The sequence below is a fragment of the Thermobia domestica genome, chromosome 9 (genome assembly GCF_964235325.1).
Source record: "Thermobia domestica chromosome 9, izTheDome1.hap1.1, whole genome shotgun sequence".
NCBI lineage: Eukaryota > Metazoa > Arthropoda > Insecta > Zygentoma > Lepismatidae > Thermobia > Thermobia domestica.
In genome coordinates, this window is record NC_137462.1 from 58,739,205 (window position 1) to 58,752,579 (window position 13,375).

Below are 13,375 nucleotides of genomic sequence, written 5' to 3' on the forward strand. Positions count from 1 at the left end.
AAACATTGAATTTCACTTTTCGATTTTTCTTTGCTTTTACGTTTAAAAGTACCTTTTCCCAATAGTTTCTCTCCCTTTCAACAATTTCTTATCTTTGTTAATAATAGAGATACCATACGGACCCGAATTACTAAATTTTGAAACACATAGGCGCACCCACTTTCTCTTTCGGACACATGCAAACCTATAAGTTTCTTCGTCTAATTGAGGTGAGGATATTAGCCTTCAGGGTTGCCAGTCGCTCAAAACTAAAGTAATTGGACCTAAATGCTTCAACAAACTCCGAGTAGGAAGAAGGTTTTGGTTTCACAACTTTACCAAAGACTAGCGGACCCCTTCAATGTTCTGGGAATCTAAGTTAGTTAAAAACTTGAATGTTTCTGCTTCATCTGCCATTCCGTTGTACACCGGTAAATTCAGATCTCGGTGAATGAAATAATTCATAGCAGACGTTAACTGGGTCATTTGGCTGTCAGTCCGTGTGATCTATGAAGCGGGATGCGGACTCACAGGCGGAGGAAAAGCGTCGTCTGGAGGAGTGGGTGTACATGAAGAAATTTCTTGAATTACTGGTTATTGTAACTCTCCTGTCTGTTTACCTTCGTGATTGTTTACCACGCCTATTTTCGTAGTAATGATTTCCTATGTTCCTTTCCTTGATGTTTCTTTTAAGGTTTCATGGAATCATCTAATTCATGAATTTCTCTCCTAACTTCATCTCGTAATCCAGCCTGTTCTACAACTACTTCCTGTATTCTTTCTGCTACTTCTACCCTTGTTTAATCTACCTGATCCTGTATATTTTCTTGTTTCTCTTCTAAACTTACTACTTTAACACCAAGGTCGGTTCTACTCTGTTCAATTGAATCTTCGGTCGCCTCTAATTTCCGGTTTATATCTCCTAACGATTGGTTTAATTGTCTGACGGTGGTTTCTAAATTTTCTTGCAATTCTTGATTTAAAGTTTCTAGTGCCTTACCTAGTCTACTTTCGAGAGATATCTGTGCATTCTCTAAACCTTTATGCGTGTTTAAATTTCTAAATTTGTTTTATCAATTTTACTAGAGAGTAATTCTTGATATTTTAGCATCTGCGCCTCAAAACCCTTGCACAAGAAATTATGCGTTTCTGTCTGTGCATGTGCCATACGGATTTCAAATTCATTCTGAGAGTTCTGCATTTCTTTCAAAAATGCTAACATCTGACTGTATCCTCCATTTTGTTCGTCTCCCGCTCTTGAAGTGGGATTACTGAGGTTACTCTCAATTTTCTGATTATTACTTCCGTTACTAGCATTATTTCAATAATCACTATCTCCTAAAATTTCTTGTAATTCTTGACTTCGCCGTTGCGCGTGTTGAAAATGTAACAGATCCTGATCTACTTTCCGTAATTGGCTACATGTGATAAAAATATAAATTTGCTAATATCTCTAAAATTATCTCTAAATATTGTAAATTATCTAAATTTAGAAATTCTTAAATTTAATGCTCAAGCCTTGAACTCTATTTAAAACACAAATTTGACACATATATAAGAATAAAATTTCGTTTTGACACACACCATTTTGAACTTTTCAAAAAGATATTAAAATGTTCTTGGAAATTTTGGGGAACAGTCAATATTTCATATATCCGCGAATTTTACGAAATAGGTTTTTATCTGATGATAAAATTTCCCAGCAGAATAAAGCTAACATGGAAATAGTCCCACGCTGGGAACCAAATTCTAAAGGGCTTCTCTCTGGATAGTCCCCATATAAAGCGCTCTCTCATGTTCAAAGGTGGATGGCTATGTTTGTGTAGTCACCAAAAGTCACCATAATGAATATACTCTCAAATTTCATAGCACATGAGAGGTGGGTGAGGAAATATTGACATCTGTAATGCATTTATAAAATAGACTTAAAAGATTAACAAAGATATAATTGAAATTAATACGAATCATCAGATAAAGGTTTAATTAAATACTGAAAGAGGTGATTCAGGTGTGGACAATCAGTGGACAGTGATCCAGAGGTCAATGGGTTAGTCAAGATCAATTGAGCTCGTTGTCAGGACTCGTAGAATTTGAACAAAGCTAGATATTACTTGTAGGGGGAAAATAGTGAAATCATTTTTGGGAACCACCTTGGATCTGTGTCGAGTGATAGTGCAAGTGGCTGTGTTACCGAACAAAGTCGTGAGTGTTCCGTGAAAACTATGCATACACATCTATCTAGATATTTATATCTATAAAAAATAAGGTAGAAGTTATTAGCCACGCTAATAAAGAAAATGCGGAAATGAGTAAAAATACAACATTTAAGCCCAATTGACCTGCATCACTAATATTTCTTGTGGGAGACAGGGCATGTAGGCAATGTATGGGTCACAAAAGTTTTGATTTGTCTCATTAAGCCAACCTTGGTAACCAAGTTACAAAACCCAGAATTACTATAGCAAGGCAAGAAGAACTTTGTCATAAGCCTTATTTGTGGAGGAAGAAAGCATATTCACTACTCATCGACGGAAGACAAGTCGGAGCAACAACGGGTGCAGGACTTGGAAAAGGATCCACAAAAAAGAGGATCACTTACAGTGAGGAATGCAAAGAACAGTAAAAAAAAGATAAATCTTATAGGTATGTGCACAAAAAAGAAGGAAGGACACAACTTTAAAATCCGTATATTGGATCGATCAATTCTAGATATATATTTATATTAGCAGTGTCTCTGTATAAAAAGTTTTTGTGCTGGTGAAGTAGTGTTTAATAAATCCGTTTGTTTTGAAAATTCGACCTTGGAGCTATGATCGTTTAGATGCTTACAACCATCCCGTAGACAGAGGTGCTCGGCCGTGTCGCTCTCTTTCAGGTGTATCGCTTGGCCGTGTCCAGTAGACGCTGTTAGTATTTAATTAAACTTTTACCTGATGATAAGAAATTCTCGGGCAACAAGATGGCGTAAGAAATTGAGTTATAAAGGCTATGTCAGAGAATGTCGTCAAAAGGGTAAGGCGACTACAAACTTGGAACTCACGTGGGATGAGGATATCGGTTTTTGTAAAATAAATATGCTTAAATTAGTTGACACACAATCATAGTCAACGTCTTGCGAATAAAATCAGAAAAATAAACACACTGCTGAACAAGACTGCACTTATTTAATATAAAAACACATTTTCACGTTCGTGTAAATGTGTTTTTATTTTAAATAAGTGCAGTCTTGTTCAGCAGTGTGTTTATTTTTCTTAAATTAGTTGTCGATATTATTGTGGCTTAATTTTATATTTTAATTCGTATAAATTCCAATTATAGCTTTTTAATATTTTAAACCTATTATGCAAGTGCATTACAGATGTCAAATTTCATCCACCCATTTCCCATGTGCTGGAAAATTTGAGAGTATGTTCATTGTGGTGACTTTAGGTGACTACCCAAACATAGCCATGCAGTTTTGAACATGAGAGAACCCTTTACTTGTTGACTATCCAGAGAGAAGCCCATTATAGTTCACTAGCGTAGTAATAGTGCTGTGGTTATTTTGGAAATCAGATTGAAATATATCTAAAAAAAATATTGGTTGCTGAATTTTCCAAAATTTTATCATTAACAATATATTTAAATACTTTAGACAACACAGAAAGGATACTGATAGGATAGCAGTCTGCAATATTTTCAGGGTTGTTGTCTTTTCTAAGTGAGCGGACCTTAGTGAGCTTCCATATAATGGGGGATGTACCTGAATAAAGAGAGTAATTAAATGTGTCGATGATAGGAGTAATTTTCCTGCAGTGAGTTGATTTCTGACGCTACAATATTGTTTATTATCTACCGTTTCATGAAGTCTAATTTCATTTGGTTTTCAAAGAAAGTCTTGTTCGTCTGGTGCATAGTTAACTGCGTTATCGACTGCGTTTCTCCCAACACCTAACACTTTGAGGCATTTCCAAAGAACAACAGCTTCTTTATTTTCGAAAGCCAGTATTTCAAAGGTGAAACTCTGTTTCGCTTTGCTAATTTCTTGAGTGCACCAGTTACTTAGTGTCTTAGAATTTGTTATATTTTACATTAGTGTTCGTTGTGGTAGCACAATAAGAAACATTATTTTTAATATACCTGCTGTATTATCTATATACTTTGTTTCTCTCTGTCTGTGCCATTAGCACAGACAGCATAATTCATTAGCTAACCATGGGGATCGCGACCTTCGTTTCTTAACTACAGGGGCGTGCCTATTATATACATTTATTATTAAAGAATCCAGAGTATTTATCAGTTCATCAAATGTAGGCAGGCAGTTTATTGAGTGCCAGAGGACAAAGTAAATCTATTGTCCGTCGAAATATTGGGTTTGTTGTGATAAATTGATTGTCCCAGGCGTTTTACTATACTGTTGGCTGAATTATTATTTACATGGTTCATCAGAAATTCTTCTGTATTACACATGTAAACATGCGAGAATTGACGAATAAATCTTCCTTATAAAGGACTTCTAAGACAAAAGAAACATCATCCTTGAAATCTCACCAGTATTTCGTGAATAGTCACATACTTAGGATCAATGACTAGTGATATTTCGAAGGTAAAAACCAATTATTCCCACTTATGAACAACATTTCCAATGAAAGGTAGCTTAATGACAGCAAAAGGAGTAGTTGTATAATGCATAGTTGTAGAAGGAAAATGAAATACGTTGTTGAGTGCCTTGTTCACCAGCAACCAAATTTAAGAAAACCCACTTACAAGAGATCTTGGATAAACTTTTTGAAGAAAAGTCTACAGAAAAAGTCTAAATTTAATTTTCATTCACATCCTTATTTTCATAGATTTTAAATCCATATATTAAGATTATTCCTGCAGGTCATTCAATCTGCTCTTATAATTTGACGAATTTTGGGAGAGTTATCGTGGAAGAGTCGAACATAGGGAACGAATTGCATGTGACTGTTAAGTCGAAGATAGAAACTCACAAAATTCTTTTCAATTGCTAGCGATACACTGCATTACATGAATGTACAATTCTTTTTATAAGTGACCAAAGTCTCACATAACGGCTATGTCCGTCCGCTTGTCGACAGGTATCTGAGCAAAAACACTAAGAGATATGGAGAAGTGTCTTTTCTGCAATAGAGTCAGTGCCCTACAATAGGTGCCACTTCCTATGTTAATTCTTTATTCAACAGAAAGTGGTAGAAACCAACTATTTTTGGTTTGAACATTGGTCAAATAAAATGTTAATAAGTAACAGCAAGCGTTTTCCTTTAATTGATTCAGCTACATTAAAATCAAATAGTTTGCACTTGTAACACTCTACTAAAACAGAATCTGGTCAAAATTTACTACTACTTCCAGTTTTCATAATGATTTTTATAGGGAAAAATCGATAAAATATATCGAGAAGCGATCAATTTGCGTCAATTTAGCCAATAACGGTTTTTAATTCTTTACTTGACCCCCACTTGAAAACAAAGGTGTTATAAATTTTAAAACTCCGGTTCCAACATTCGCCATCATAAAACAAAAACAGTAGCCAAAAGCAGCAGTCAGCTGTTTTTCAGAATCGATTCAGCGTCTCAAGAAAAGATATCACATGCACTCGTAACGCTCTACCGAAAGCGAAAGTGGTTAAAGTTTACTAGTACTTCTGATTTCGATTTTGTATTCCATAAAACAAAAGTGGTATGAGATATCGAGACATCGTTTGTTTGGAATCAATTCAATGTCTCAAGAATAGGTTCCATCTCTATTAATCTTGTATTTAAATCGGAAGTAGTATTAATGAATCGTTCTGGTTTCAACGTAGGTAGTCAGAGAATAAAACTGTGAAAATGATAAGTTTTCTTTAAATAGATTCAACGTCTTAGGAAAATGTCTTATTTTCTTCCATGTCTCTCAAATAAGATTGTAAGTAGTACATTTTTAACATTACTTTCGGTCCAAATATTGATTCACATAGAGCAAAATATTAGTAGAAGGCGACAAATTAATTTTAAGTTGATTCAACATCCGAAGAACATATTTTATCTCCCGCTTATTATTCTTCTCCTGAACCAGAAGTGGTAAAAGATAGTAGAATTTTAGGTTTCAATATTGATTCCTATATGGTAACGAGACATAACAAGACAACGAGAGCGTAACAAAGCAACGTTGCCATTTACCTGGACCCACAACATAGTCAATGAAGTTAGTGTCCTTTACACTAACGTGTCGATGGCCAGCCCCCATTTCAAATATGCCCCATTCACCATATTCTTACAAAATGTATCCACTCCCAGTAAATGGCAACGTTGCACTTTCATTTAATATTGGGCACATAATGAGTGTAGAGCCGAAGTGGTTGGTCCGATTTAAAAACTTCGTTCATTTTTGATTGAAGACATAATAATTCGAGACAATGTCACCCTCTTACATCTTGCTGTTACTCTGATAATAACAGTTACACTATGTCAGGGTACTTTTGATACACCCTGTATGTTTTAATATTGAGTGATCATAGTTTCGAAGCATAGCATAGTTTCACAACTGTGAAACGAAGCACAATTGTTTGTTTACATTTACCGTTCTCGAGTTGATACCACAGCAACAACAGAAATGTTTATATTCAAAGAAAACATACACTTTGCTTTGTAAAATAGCTCTCGTTTCGTAGAAAGTTAGACATCTCAATGGCAATTGAACGCCCAGGCTTCGGAACGAAAACATATTTTACATTGTTATATTCATTTCAACGCTGCCCTGAAGTTCACCCACTAACTTTTAATCCTTTAAAAATAATTCCATTGATCTTTTAGGGACAAACAAGGAAGGTTGACGCCGAAAACGCCATCGAAGCCTAGGATTGGGTATTAACTTACTTATTTGACAAATTAAACGATCACCTGATTGTTTGTCTCCGATACGTTTCTGCAAAAATTTAAATTGGATAAGTTGGGCAACCTGGAGAATTAGAGCAGCCATTTAATGTTACCTAAGTAAACAATACGTGGAGCAGTCATTTCCAACTTGTCAATGCGGGACCATATTAAGATCCTCAGAAGTCTTAATTATTTTAACGATGTTTTGTGCTCCCATACATATATATTACGAAATATAAACATGGTAAAATGGAAAATAATATTTTCCTTTTTTATCTCTCTCTTTTTTAAAATTTCAGTCTTTGATTATATCTTCAATCATTACTATGAGACTGTGTAAAAGTACTGAGTTTCTGGAAGTAAAAGTTGAGAATATACAGGGTTATTCAAAATGATCTTCTGTAACGTCTACGTTACGAAGAAAGAAATATAGCATACAGATAATTGAGTAGCATAAAGATAGCATAAGATAATAAAGATAGCATAAAGATAATAAAAGTTGAGAATATACAGGGTTATTCAAAATGATGTTCTGTAACGTCTACGTTACGAAGAAAGAAAAAAAGAAAGAAAGATAGCATAAAGATAATTGACAATTGAATAGAAAAAATAAATACCTGTAAATATTAAATGAATTGGTGGTAATATTGGTTTGTTTGTCGTTTACTCTCTTTTTATATATATAAAAAAGTAAGAATGAAACGAGAGTTAAGATGTGGTTTGTATTGAAAGTAGGTGAAAATTCCTTTGCTTTTCAGCTATTTGCCCAAGGCCGCGCCTTCTCTTTTTCTTCCCCTCCCCGAGCCGTAGTCTTCGTGATTCGGTGGTGCACCGACACTCAGATGATTTTCTAGTTTTGTGGTCAAGGTCGGAAGATCGACTGTTCTTGAGGAAATCTTCGTTCTGACAACGATTTTTTCTTCGTTCCGATTGAGAAGTTGTTTAATGGATCACCTTGTTCCAAATGGATTTCTTGATTTCTTAGTTTGTGAATATGTGTAATAGTAATAAAGAAAATAAGAATAAGCAAAGTTGTGAGGAATGTGCTGTTATTTGTGCTGAGGATGTTACTGTGACGAATTAAATTGTGATCACCTTAGTTTCTCGCGTGGTTTGCATAATTGAAAATTTTGGAAGTGAAGCAAGTGTTTGGCTACCTGAGTGGTGTTTATTTCCTAAATGTATAGTTACTTGAATATTTACAACACGAAAGTATTCTTCTTGCATAATATTCTTAATTTGCGAAATTTGAGAGTGAGTTTCTTGTCGAGATAAGTGTCCCTTTGGACCAATTAGTTAACACTCCCGTTCTTTCCTTCTGCAAGTACCTCATACTAAACCAGTATTTATTTTTGCTTCATACGGCATAAGATGAAACATAATTGCAACCCAGATTGGAGTAAATTAATTTTGGCTGAGAATTGAAGATGAGTTACGATAAGACGTTGTTACTTTGCATATCAGGGGTTACTTTGCTCAAAATATGAAAGGACATTCACAGTCCTCTGTCGGCAAAACCATGAACAGTAAATAGGAAGTTTCAACTGCCACCATAAGATAGAACATCTAACTGTATCTTGGCTATAATATTAGCGGTCAACATTAGTTCTAATTACCGGGATGATTCATTGTTGTGGAGGTATGGAAAGCAGTCACTGTAAAGACCACCAACACTTGAAAGATATCACCTACAAGAATTTCCTTCAAAGTTAAGTCAGTTTTGTAGAATACTACTGTGTATAATGCTACTTTGATGCAATAGTTGAAACATTATAAGGTAATAAAAGAGTAAAACTGGAGAAGGCGGTTACTTTGCACAGTCCAAAATACCCCTTATCTAGGAGATTATTACTACTGGAACCTCATGCATTCCAAATTTAGGTAAATTTCCTATTTAGGTAGATGCCAGAATGAATTTCTTGTTGGAAATTCAATTATGAACAGTGCTGGATCCAGAAAAGTAGTTTGAGAGGGGATTCACTCACAAAGGCTGCATTTTTGTTATTAGAAATCACTAAATTTGAAGGGGGCTTGCAGCTTATACGCATACGAATTACTAAAATTATTTTTAATGAAATCATGAAATTTGGGTGGGCATCAGCCTGAAAGTCCAAATCCCGCAAATCTTCCACTGATTACGGTTGGGATGATATTCTTGGACATAAGGAATAACCAAGGCAAATCAGTTCACTGGGATTTTTTTCTGTTCCTGAGTTGGCATTTGTTAAACTATTAAAATGTGGTTCTTGTGTCTGTACGAGAAAATACATATTTTTTTTTTTTTTACAAATATCGATAATTCAAACTAAGTACTGATACCAGTACCATCATTCTAATATTAATATTTGTAGATTGCATGCAGTTTTGTGTGGAAAGTAAAATGTATAAATACTAAAGGGAAAACATTGGACAGAAATGTTATGTTCATATGTGAAAAAAATTTTTTGTATGTTATGCAAAGTAATCCCACCTATGGGGTAACTTTGCACAAAGTTTATATTTGAATAACAATGGTCATACTGAATGTTTACTAATGAACTTGCTCTGATGTATTCCTTGTATGTCTAGCTATTACCTGTTTAAAATTCAGTGTTCTAAATATTTACGCTTGTAAGTTACATGCGATGTTTTTTTCAAAATTGCTTAAATTTTGTGCAAAGTAATCCCGTCTTATGGTATTTTTTAATTTTGAGTAGTGTCCGTTGTGTGTTGTTGCGTGTTTCTGTGGTCGTGTTCCTTGACTCCAATTGTTTTCTTAAGGTTTGGAGAGGATTATTCTGTAGGACTACGTCCGGGTTAAAGTTCATTGATAATCCAGTTCTTAAGAGGTTGCAGAACTTGAATCCAATGCCCGAAATCGATAATAATTTGAATTTTATTTTCTTACAGGATTATACGAAATATCATTTAAATTTATCTTGGAATTTAAATTCAGTAATATTTTGTTGTGAATTTTTGAATAGTGGTTCCCAACCATCAGCTCGCGAACTGAATCTGTGCGTTATCGTAATAAACCTAATCTTGTATGAATTTTTAATAAAAATTGAATATCTTTGGAATTTATTTTATTTAATACGTCTATGCCTTTAACTAAAGCAGAAGGTTCGTGGTTCCCAACCGTTGAGCCGCGTTTGGTAGTGCTCAGATTTGGTGAAATTAAGAAACCTTTGGTATCCGTTTAATAATAATAATATTGTTTCTGTTCCTGGAATTTGCAATTCTTAGATATTTGCTGTGGTGATATGGAATACTTGCGTTTCTCAATCTACAGACCGCGGTCTCATGGATTAGTTTATTTGACCCTGCGAGACTTTCTGCTGTCAAGTGATTATTTATTTAAATTCTTGGGATTTGGAGGATTTTCGGATCACAGATTATGTTATGCTTTATTCGCTGCTCTGTTTTCGGTTAAATTAGAAAGTTGATATATAAGTTAAGGTTAGGGTTCTCATTTGCTCTTTGATACAAAGGAATTCTTACCGCTTTCAATTTTAAGAAATATTAGTCTTTTGTTTATGCATTACTTGCTGAGATCCCTGGTAAGATAAGGTTGTAAATTTGTTGATCATTGTTGAGAATAATTAAATTACTATTTACCACGTTTTTGAACGTGGTTGATGGATATAATTTCTGAATAATGAATCATTACAAAAATTAGTTGAGATTGGCGTTAATTGGAGTTATTGCTCTTGGGTGGAGACTTTTTGTAAATTTGCAATAAAGATTATTTTGAAAAAAATGGTATTTATTATTATTATTATTATTGATAATATTTCTGTGTGTGTGCTTGGTAATTTGATTTATTTGTTATAAACTGGATTATCAGTTGACAGAGACATTCCTTCGACAGCATGCTCTTCCCACGAAAGCTCCCTGAGAGGCAAAAATTTGATACTTTTTAATTTTTTTTTTCAATTTAGCTACGGATGGGTGTGTTATATGTTCTGAGTCAAACCCACATGGAATGTCAACTAATGTCCATCATTAAGGGTTTTCTATGGATATGTGGGCAAGAATCAATGATAATCATCTCATATGACCGTATTTCCTACCACAAAGCCTGACAGGGTAGAATATCTCATATTTCTTGGATATTGGAACTTTCTTGTTTGTTTTGGTTTCAGAAATCATCCCTCTGCATTTGTACAACGAATTTTTAAAATACATTAAAATTATACGGTAATTTAGTATTTAAATCTTTAATAAGAATTATAGTTACAAACATTACTGAAGTTAATGAGAAACATGACCAGACCTCATCATGTTTGAAACTATTAAAAATGAAAGCTAATAGGTACTAGACTAAACAAAATGTACTCTTATGAAACAAATTCAGAAATAACGGGTGCATTAAGTAAAATATTTAATAAAATGAAAACATTATTTGGAATTGTAGAAACCACAGATATACGCATTAATGTTTTGCTTCCAAGGACAGTATTCTTTATTAGTTCAATGTTCAAATTCGGTCAATATACTGAACAAAATTGGTTATTCCCTAATGGACGCTGCAAGGGTAAATAAAGTTGTAAAACACTGTGTGAATCACGCACAGAAAAAAATGAGCTTATGATGAAGGATAGATATCTACAATATAGTTGCTGACTATAGAATAATGAAGTAGGCTACTAATGTACTAAAACAATAAATATATCAAACTATTCTAATTGTTAAAGCTAATAACGCTTATTACCAAGACATGATCTATCTCCCAAAGCAATTCCATTAACTTATTACTTACTTTTCAATTTATTTAAAAATTGTTCATAATTAATATCAGACCATGAGGCAATCCCGAACACTTCGGGGTAGTGGCAAGTATTCTGTCTGGCATTTCCCCATGAGATACCATTTTATTGTTATAGCTGAAACTAGTTATTGATTGCATACAGGCTACTAAGATTTCAAAGAATTAATGCTCAAATATAGTTAAATATATAGCTTTATCTGTAACAATATAGATAAGTTAAGAGCCAATTTAATTACCCAGATTTTTAAATCAATGTTATAAGTGAATCGACAAACACACAACAAAACGCCCTCTTCCTGGCAATCCACTCGACTGAAAGTCATCAAATTTATGCTACACTTTTCCAGGTCTTTCCGCTAGCGTGCAGCAAAATCGTCTGTTTTCTAACAAGTTTCCTTGTGCGTAAACTTGGATGTTCGGCATTACCTCAGTTTTCGCGAATACCCCGGTTTCTCATATATATATATATATATATATATATATATATATATATATATATATATATAATATTAGCTGCTAATGACCAACACTGGGGCTTTATCAAAGACAGTGGCAAGTGATGTAATTTCAGGAAGTCGTGATGGACACGAGGGAGGTGGAAGGAATGTGAATCTTTGGAAGTGAGTAGACAAGACAACGATAAGGAATACGTATTTCATGGGAAAAGCTAGACTGCGATAGGGAAGGGGAATAAGCCCCGGAAGTGATTCACATTCGACGAAGTGAAGCAATGGTATTCGGGTCACAGCAGAAGTTGAAAGAGCGACTGGGAAACTTTGTTAAGGGCGACAGAAGCTCCACTGGGTACTGGCGGCGAATGCGTGTTAGTGGCGGACAAGACGTAGACGGGTTGTCCCGAGAGGTAGTCGAACAGAGCGGAAGATGCGGACAGTAAAACACGTGAACGGGCAGTTACGAATGTGTTTAATGCAACAGTGTAGTGATTTGTTTGTGTGTAGCAGGAAAGGTAGGTGGCAATGGAAAGCGTTAATAGGACCAATATTGCATGGTATTTGCAACAACAGTTGTCAAAGTTGATATTTCGCTTGCCAAGAATAGAAGACATATTCGAGAAGGAAAAAGAAGTGGCTAGTGAAATTCTCGCATTTCTACAGGACGATACAGTTGATTGCAAAATAGCAGATATTTTGGATTCTGACGACAACGTAGAGCTGGAGGCACATGGAAACGAGGCATATAATAGGAATAGTGACGATATTGAGCCCGGATCGTCATCAGCAGTATCAGATGCCACTATCCCCTTCCCACAAAGTCACAATGTACATGGTGGCAAGGGGAAGCAATGCCAGAGGAAAAGATACAGACCATTATTACCTATATGAATGAATATCCACGTCATAAAAGGAAAACAATTATGAACAGATTTCGTGTTAGTGAATACCAATATGATCTAGTAGTACATAAAAATATTCGGGGAGTCACAGGAGGATAAAGCACACAATGTTCATGATAGTGATATACAACGTTATGGATTTCAATGTGCACGTGATATTGGTACACTGAATTTCAAGCAAGCAAAGAGTAGCTGTAGAAGTTACACTACAGGATAGGGAGACGTAAAATTACAAAATTTCAAACAAGGCGACAATGTGCCGATGAACAAACAACTACAGCGTCCATACAAGAATTTCGAAATGAGATGAACGCGTTGATTTCCACGTTCCGCAGGAACTGTGTTTTCAATGCAGACCAGTCTGGATTCAAAGAGGAAATGCATAAGAAAGGTACCCTGGCTATTTGTGATATCAAGACACTGTGGCACGAGCAA